Raw genomic sequence first — 10,199 nt, 5'->3', positions numbered from 1 at the left:
GAAGCAGGTGGTCATTTCTCCTGTGGTCCCTGATCAAGAATCAAATTCAGGACATCTGCACGCCAGGTGGATGCTCTACCACTGAGAAAACCCACCAGGGCCACAAAGTTTTTTTATGTGGATTTATCTAGGCCTATGGCCTTAACCCCAGCTAGCATTCAAGTGCATGCCCTTCACTCCAGATGTTTACTACTTATTCTGAGTTTCTCAAATGCCTTCCTCAGGCTCTTTCACCTCTCTGAACCAAGCTTCATGTTGTGCCCTTGGGATAGAATATATTTCTCTTTCAAACTCTTTCATATCCTTCAAAACTTGTATAATTCATCAGAAGTTTTTCCAAGATTCCCCACCTTGGTTATTGAATTTAATTTCCAGGTATAGCTCTCCCCTAGAACATCTTTTGTATATATCTTTTGTCAATATGTTGTAATATATTACAACATTGGCTCTCTTGACTATTTCTCCTAGTAGAATGTAGAATTCTTAAGATTGTATGTAGGCTGGTGCTTAGCAGAGTATAGTCACATAATAGGTTTTTGATAAGTAACATAGAATAAATAAATACTACCTTTCACATAAATCAAAACAAAGCAGTCATTCTAAAACAGGATTAAGAAATCAATAAGCAACACTCAGGAAAGAACCGACAAAACACACATGAAGGTATGTGAAATACCTATAGGCAGATAATTATTATAATCAATCTAATTGTTTTTAGTGTAATGTATGGGCTTTGAAAAAGAAATGCTATTGTTGTAACTTAGTTTGAATGGTGTCACTGAACTTACAGCTGTCCGTCATCTTTTCTAAGCCAATGGCTCTTAACAAAGACTGCACAATTACTTTTAAGGTTCCAAGATTAGGTATAGGGTGGCCCCTTAGGCATGTGTAATATTATTAAGTTTTCTGCAAGATTTTTATGCATTCTCAGTTCAGAAAAAACTGTAGAAAAGTTTACTCAAATTTTTGAACAAACTATTCTGCAGTCAAAAGCTATTTGCAAGCTAATGTTAGTTTCATTTTGTTTTCCACTCTTAAAACCATTCATTTGTTTATAAAAATATATATACTTCCATTGCTGCTGAGATATAGATAATATTTTTGATCCTAATATCTGAACATTGTCTGCCTTAGACAAGGTCCAGAGGAAGAGTGTGGCCACAACTCTTTCATTTACTCTTCACTTTATTGAGATGCTCAGCAGAGAACACTAAGCACTCAGGCTGGCTTAAGAGCTCGGAAAGAAAAAAAAAAAAGAGACAGACATGTAGCACCTGCCATTCCTAAGGGGAGGGGGAGAAGAAAAAAGGCAGTGTATCCAGCATAGTTTAATGGAAGGAAATATGTCTTTTGGTACATAGCAATAAAGTCTCTCTAAAAATAAAATCTTAATTTTGTATTTGGCATAAACTCTAAGTAAGGACCTTACAATATAATAGAAATAGAAAATTCACAGCACTATTTCTTCTCCCAGGAAAAATCCCACTTTATCACTTTCCCCATTTAATTTTTTGCCCTTATTTCATGTCTTGATTTCTACTAGATTTCCTCTAGAAAGTCTTTCCTGACTTCCCAAGGCATTTAATAGCTTGAGGTCCCTTGCATTTGTATGAGTTTTCATGATAACCCTGCACTTAATACGGCACTAAGTCCCAATAGAGTGGATCTACCAGAGAATTTAGCGGCAGGCACTGCAGCAGCCATGGCTCCTAGGACAGCATCTGTGTGTTTACTCAGCACATATGTTTTTAAATGAATAAGTGAAGAGTGAGTAAATGTAATCCTCAGGAGAAGAATTCAGACTAGAACTTCACAGACAGGATCATTTTGTTTATTCCAGCAGTGAGGTAAATTAAAGGTTTATACCTGAGGTTAATTATACATTATTTATAGTTTATAATATAAATAGCTGTTTAACATAATATTTTACATTATACAGAATCACCTTCTCACTCCAAAATATGGCTTTTTGCCATTCTCAACTAATATTTGAGTCATCTCCCCAAAATGTTTAGGAACATGTCTAGTAGATTTGAACTAGTATTCCCTTCCCCCAAATGATCCCAGCTCAGATTCTAATATTTTCAGGATTCAATTCCAGAGAAATATATATAGTGAGACAGACTCCTGCAGGCACCCTGACTGGTATATACCTGGCAATGCAGTCTGGGACTGATGCTGGAATCAACCAAGCTATTTTCAGCATCTGGGGTTGATGCTTGAACAAGCCACTGGCTGCAGAAGGAGAAGAGGGAGAGAAGGGAAAGAGGGAGGGGGAGAGAAGCAGATGTTCCTTTCCCTGTGTGCCCTGGGGATAAAACCCAAGACATCCACATGCCAGGCCAATGCTCTATCCACTGAGTCAACCATTCAGGGCCACAAAATATTTTTATAATTACTTACTCATGAAGCTTAATAAAAATATTTTGTTATGGTTCATAGGTAATTGTCCAGGTTGTGACACATTACAACAGCTTTAATCCAACAGATTATCTGATCTAATAAAACAAACAACAACAACAACAACTACAAAATCCAGGCTCCTTTTTTGGAATTTATAAGAAAACTTTCCCAGGAAGAGTTCTTGCACTGGGACACTTGAATGAAAGAGAACAAAGGGTAGCCCTAAATATTTTTACAAAATAACCACAAAGAAAATCTGGTTCTGAAGAAAAGTTTTTATGGCCAGAGAATGAAAATTAGGCTGGATCCCAGGATGTTAGTGAAGGCATGGTCTCAGGCCTTTGTTTCAATGTAGTAGCTTTTAGCGCAATCCATGGTCTTAGAAAAATTCAAGCTGGAACCCAGTTCAAACTCAACCCCTTCCTAGCTCTTATTAGACCTTGGGTATGTGCAAAAGCAGCTTCAGTTCTTTGCTAGAAATATGGGGCAAATGATAGCTTTATTATTCATGAGGATTCTTTTTCTCTCTCTTTCCCTCTCTCTACTTTAACCTGCTGCTTTCATTACTCTCCCTTGCCTGCCAGAAAGCATGGGACGCAGAGTAATGACTCACTTTGTCTTATTTTATGCATAACTCCAGCATTGTATGACCTGGGTCTTCACATAATTCTTAACTCATTGTGAGATCTCCCATCTACGGTGCTATAGACTGTATACCCCATCCCCCAATTCATGTGTTGAACTTTAATCCCTAATGTGACTGAATTTGCAGATGGGACCTTTGAGAAGTGCTTATTTTATGAGAGTGGAGCCCTCATGATGGGCTTTGTGCCCTTATAAATGAGGTCCTAGAGAACTTCTTCACTCCTGCCATGTGAGGACACAGACAAAAATTAGCCATCTAGGAACCAGGAAGTGGGTCTCTAGCAGACACTCAATCTACCAGCTCCTTGCTCTTGGACTTTCTAGGCTCCAGAACTGTGAGAAATACATTTCTGTTGTGTATAAATCATGCAGTCTATAGTATTCCGTTATTGCTGCCCCAACCGACTAAGACATTCTGACTGCCTTTATCTCTTTGGCCCTTTTCTGAAAACAGCCCAATTTGGCATGCTGGTTTGCTCATAAATAAAGTACTTAAGAATTGCTTAGCTGTTGATTGTTCATTTAAAATTGGGAAATAAATACTGTTTAGATTGTCAAATTGTTAATATTAAAATTGAAAAATAAGATGTCATTTTTAGCAAGAGCAGATGTTTGTGGCACATCTTTTTCAGTGCATCTGTTTATTAATGAGGGGTTAGCTGGAGTTTTGTGAATGTGCAGCTTAATTTATTTAAAAAATATTCCATTGGCTTTCAATTTACATTATAACAAAAGTGTGTATAATGTGGCAGAACTGTTTTATGTGATTAAGAACTGTTTATTCTGGATTTGTAATTAATTTAATTGTAATATCTAGAGGACTGTAATTTTGAGAAACTTTCAATCCTGATTGCCTATTATTCATGTGACAACACTATAAGTGGAAACACAAGCAGTTGTCCTGATTTAGTAATATTTTTAAAGAAAAATTTATAAAATTTCTACAAAAATCATACATATATGTAATATATACAAAGCATTGGGCCTTCAAATTTTGCATCAGAGCTAAAAGTTTACAATTTGATAAACATGTTACAAATGCACTTTCATTATTTAAAAACCAGCATAAGTTATTTCATATGGTAAAATAGAGTGAAAAAAAGAAGTATTTCAATTGCCTCATCAAAAATTCCTTTAAGCCCAGGTCCCATTTGAGGTCACTGACACACCTTCATTTGTTTGAACTATGGTTTTTTACCAAATTCAATCCAACATTAAAAGGAAGTATTAATTAGTTATGCTGCACTAACAAAGAAAAATTATTACACCTTACTAATCTATGTTATAGCAAAACCCTGACCCCACAGAAATGATTGGTGCCATTAAGGAGATTGATTAAAACACATGGGGATAGTAATTCAAAGAATTGAAGAGAAAGTCATCAAATTCAAGCTGCATTATTTTTATACTCAGATGCTACACTAAAATCCCATGTAAACTTCTTTCCAAGGCTGAATTGCATTGTGGAAAGTGTTAATAAAATGAATATGGAATAAATGCATGATTTCTATTCCTATTTTGTTAAATTTATTTCAAATAAATTAAAGCCAGAAAGTAGTTTTAAATTTAAAGTATTTCAAATACAACATCTTTACCACTTGAAGTACTTAGATATAATGATTGCTGGCCTGACCAGGCGGTGGCGCAGTGGATAGAGTGTTGGACTGGGATGTGGAAGGACCCAGGTTCGAGACCCCAAGGTCGCCGGCTTGAGCGTGAGCTCATCTGGCTTGAGCAAAAGCTCACCAGCTTGGACCCAGGGTCGCTAGCTCCAGCAAGGGGTTACTCAGTCTGCTGAAGGCCCGCAGTCAAGGCACATATGAGAAAGCAGTCAATGAACAACTAAGGTCTCACAACGAAAAACTGATGATTGATGCTTCTCATCTGTCTCCATTCCTGTCTGTCTGTCCCTATCTATCCCTCTGACTCTCTCTCTGTCTCTGTAAAAAAAAAAAAAAAAATTAATGATTGCTGAAACAAAGATCTATTTGTGGGTTAAACATGAGGAGATTCTCCTTAATATTCCCACCAAAGACCCAAATCCAAATTTTAGTATAATTCCTCTCAGATTATCATAGGAAAATTTGAAAAATAAGAAAAAGGTATAAAAGAAAAAAAAACCCACTCACAATTTTTTCACATTTTTACATTTTCTTATTTAGTGTGTAAATGATTTTTATTGTTATTGCTCTCTAAAAGGTATTGTTAGATTTTTTTTGTCTTAAACATTTGAAATGACTTAGTTTTTGTTACATAAAACACCTTTAGTTTCCTACTATTCAAATATTAGATCATAATTGTAAAAATTGGAAATTTTCTTCAAAACAAGTAATGTACATATCATGTGTGTCTATTTTTGACTACTCATTCATTATTTCTCTCTAAATTTAAACTTGGTAAGAGTTTTACAAGTAAATTTCAGTGACTAAGTGGCCATACTTTACATTATAGATCCTTCTCATAGCCAGACAATTCATAGAAGGTCAAAAAGTGCAATGAAATATTTTGTTTTTCACCTGAGATAAATGATGAAAATATTTCTAAGGCTTAAATAGTCCTTGAACATAAATAAGATTAAATATCATAGTATTATACAGGAAGTTAATGAATTTACTACATAACAACTAAAAACCAGCACAAGAAAACGAAATGTGAAATAAACAACCTCTGCATTATGCACTGATTGGAAGGGGAAGTTTTCAAGAGTGTTAACATTATAGAGCCCTAAATTATGCCCACCTTCTAGGCACAATATTTGATGATAAATTGCCAGGATTTCATATGTGATTGTAAATATTGATCTTTTCTTATACAATTGAAATCAATTGGCTCAAGTCCATTGAAAATATGAATAAGGCTAAAGACAGCTTTTAGACAACTAGTGGTTTCAAACTTTGGCTGATCAATTTTAATTTTATGAGGTCTTTCTCATAACTAAGATGTAGTATTAGCTTTCTCATGATTTAAGATCAATTAGGGATGAAGGAATGCATTAAAATATTCAAATAATTGTGTATCTGCTGCTCAAAAGTGATGACAAATCATTTGATAAGGTCATGATCTTATGAAGATTCAAAATATCCACTTATTAACTGAATTTTCAAAAGTATGAATTGTGGTTTAGAAAGGGCATATGCATTGTATGAAATTCTGAGCCCTTTAAAATTGATCTTCTGAGTTAAGGACCTTGGAAAACTGTGGCAGCAGGATTTTAAAATCAATTATATAAAGGTGACTGTGTTATTGAGAGGAAGGAAGTACAACTTCAGTTCAGAGTGTGGACTCAGTAGCTTGACTACTTGGGATTAGATGCTGAGTATTCCACTTTATGACTATGTGAACTGAGACAAGTTGCTTAATTTCTCTAATTCTCAATTTCCTCATATGTAAAATGGAACTAAAACCAACTTATTTCATAAGGCGGTTTGTGAGGAATACATGGTACACGAAAAGCACTTAACAGTGCTATGCACATGGTTAGCACACAGTTAGTGATAGCTTATGATTCTGTGATGAAAATGTCATCAGTCTCTCTAAATTTCTGACATTGTTTTCAACTACTATTTCTGCATCACTTTGGCTATGTTGCTTTGATTTATTTATTGTTCTATGTATATATGTCCAACTTCATATACATATCCACAGAAATATGCATATATATAAATTCTATGAGAAGAGAGATAAGACATTTACTCCTTTTATCTTTTGTGTTCTTAATATTGTTACCTGTTATGCATACAAGGATGGTTGCTGATTATTATGGTGACATATTCAAGTCTAGTATTTTTTCCCTGTGGAAACTCATTATATTTATTTTGCAAAAAATTACAAAATGGTTTATATCTCCAGAAAAAAATTAAAGTTCTTAATCTTTATAAGAGCTTTCTAAATATAGCTATATCATTATAATAATTAGAAAAGTGTTTTAAAAATAAAAATAAATATGAATCATTTCCCTTTAAAGTCATTAAAATTCATGTTGACAAAATGATACCTTAAGGTTTTTGATACATAGGGAGGGCTACTTATTTGTTTTTTCTGGTTACTCCTTTTACTCACATAAAATTTATACAAGAGGCATTTAAGAGATGCTTAATAAATAAAAATTATCCTGAAGCCCACATGAGTTATACCTTTTCAGAAATAAAGAGTTTTTTAAATAATTGAATGTTTTTCTACAGTAAAAAAAAGTTTATGAATGATTAACTCAGGGAATTTTATGAAACTTCTATAGTGTTTTTTGGACTTGGAAGCAATTAAGCTTATAAAAGGATGACAAGCTCATCTCAGCTTACGTTCCTGGTAAAATATGTAAACTGAAATCTGTAGCATCTAATCTTTACCAAAGTGTTCATCTTTCAAAAAAAAATGTGTTCGTCTAGCAGCAATTTGGACATGTAGCGCTCCATATAGAGTCATTCATTGTCCAGTATGTTAGTGGATGATGTATATTTTGTAGTTAATGGAGTTGAATAGATCTTCACATTTCACAGCTCAGTGAATGTGTACTCCATTTTCTTTCTGGCTTCCGATGCTAGATTTTTTTTTTTTAAGAAAGCTGTTTTATACATTAAAGATGAATTCATGACTTTGAAAATCTAGAGCAGATTAGAAAGGTACAATTAGAATCATATAATTATTTATGCTAAAATTATTATTGGATCAAATTTCTTGATGTTTTGGAATCATTTAATTATTTTTTTATTAGTAATGGTGTATACAGAATTCTTGAGTCACTTATGAAGGATAAATGGATACACTAGTATACTAACATGTCAAAGATGCCTTCAGTAGCCATTTAATATAAATTGGACATGTGTTTTGCCCACCTTGATATGATCACATTTGAAAAATCTTGTCAGAAATGGCATGATTTTTTTCATATATTTAAATCTCATTTGCAAATATAATTTAAGAACTTCAAGTAATTTTACAGATTTAATGATCACCAAAATAATCCTATACTATCTTTACATAACATACCACAATTGATAGAAAAATTTTTCATGTGAAAATTTTACATTCATACAGAGTGTACATAGAGCAGAGAGTCTACATAGAGCAATATATTATCATTACTCCACAAACTATAAAACTAAGGCTAAGTGCCATTGTGAACTATAATAAAAGATTCAAATATTTTAAGTGCATAGAATTAGAACCATACTGGGTATTTGTCTCAGACTTGAATGACTAGTTCAACATAATTAGAAGTGACACTAGAGAAGAAGACCTATGACTAACAATTTATGATACTAAATTCAACCTTCCACCTGGTTTTGTAAATAAGTTTTAGTGTAACACAGTCAAATTTATTTTTTAATGAGTTGTCTATGAGTGCTTTCATGCTACAATGGCAGAACTGGGTAGCTGCAACAGAGAACACATGGCTCACAAAGCTGAAAATATTTAAAGAACCTGCCAACCTCTGTTCTAAGCCAGGCAGATTGTCTTTGCCATGAAAGAAAAGAATCTAGAGACTGAGAAAAAGTTCTGAACATCAAATGAACAAATAGAATCATGCTGAAGTGGATGCATGATTATATACAATATCTTTCAAAGAACAATAATTCAGCAGTACCATTAATCAGACCTGTGGAGGGAATATAGAACTGGAGAGGAAAAAAACAAATCTACAATCATTTTATCTCTATCAGATATCCAATAAATCTTCTTAAGTTTCTCGTAAGCATAGAGCATCCCAGAAGGCATTCATCTATGAAAGACCCTCTTAATGAGGTATTTTAATGATCTTCCAAGTACAGGTACTTGGGGGTGGAAATGTGAAAGACCAAATATTTATCTGAGCAATGGAGAAAAGCTACAGCATAGATCAAAAACTCTCATCAATCAACATAAGTGTCTTTGCTTCATTAGATAATTTCACCTTCTTTCTTTTTTATCTGGCCAGAAATTTTCTCAGACACAACTGTTTTGCACAATGGCTGCTGAATATGTATACTAGTATTTCAAAGAAGAAGCTGCATCCTATCTCTGGCAGTCTTAGAGGAGAGTAAGAAAAAGTGATTTAACATATTAGATATATTTACAAATTTTCTTAACCAAGTCTTAATGGGAGAACTGAAAGACAAGTAGCTAGTAGATTAGAAGAACAATTGATAATCCTGGAACTGCATTTACATTCATACTTTCATTAAAAATTTAGTTTTGACATATACTCTTTGATGGGGCTTATTTGGCATTATGAAGAAAGAGAAATTGATGCCCTCAAGAATCACAAAATGTAAGGGAGACTAGAGACACCTATATGAATAACTATATTATAATAAAATAATTTTTATTACTGCAGGAATTATGAATGAACTGAGCATGAAGGCAGAACAAACAAATAATCATAACCCATATGTGTAACTAACACTGTCTGCATTCAAGACACCATGTCCAAATGGAAGGATATAGAAATTATTGGTGTAATGTAGCTAGTGTGAGACAGAGCATTTTGGAAATACATTCAACATAGTTCACTGAAGAATTTTCAGTCAGGAGATCCAACTTTAATTAGTGATACGGTAATATTAGAACCATTGAAATCAAAGAAGGCTCGTGCATAACTGTTTTGGAACTCAAAATTAGAGTCTCCAATTTCTTCCTCTGTTCTTCAATCCCAGAGTCTTGCATTAAATTATGTTCCCTTCATCCATTTACATCAGATAAAAATTCTGTCCCCCTTTGATGGCAGCAGCTGAATCAGCAACTCAAGGAGCCAAGCTTTTGTGCCATTTCTCCACCAGGTCTAACTGTGGGGGGCACAATGGTTTGGGCTGTAGTCTTGTTCTCAGACATGAATCTATTAATATAAAGAATCACCTTTATATTTTTCATTAATACACATAATGAAATGTGTACATATATTTAAAAGATTATTTTTAAAGTATCTATATTCATAACAATATTTCCCTTTTAGATTTATATTGATTATCCTGTCTCAGCATCTTTGTAAAATAATTAAATTAGATGAGGAAGCCTATAAAGTCCCTCTTAGCTCTACAAGTAAATGCTTTTATATATTGTTTCTTTTTTTTTTTTTTTTTTTTTTTTAAGGTTTTTGTTTTTGTTTTTTTCATTTTTCTGAAGCTGGAAACAGGGAGAGACAGTCAGACAGACTCCCGCATGCGCCCGACCGGGATCCA

Source organism: Saccopteryx bilineata, chromosome 4 (genome assembly GCF_036850765.1).
Source record: "Saccopteryx bilineata isolate mSacBil1 chromosome 4, mSacBil1_pri_phased_curated, whole genome shotgun sequence".
NCBI classification, from domain to species: Eukaryota; Metazoa; Chordata; class Mammalia; order Chiroptera; family Emballonuridae; genus Saccopteryx; species Saccopteryx bilineata.
This window is presented reverse-complemented; position numbering follows the sequence as displayed.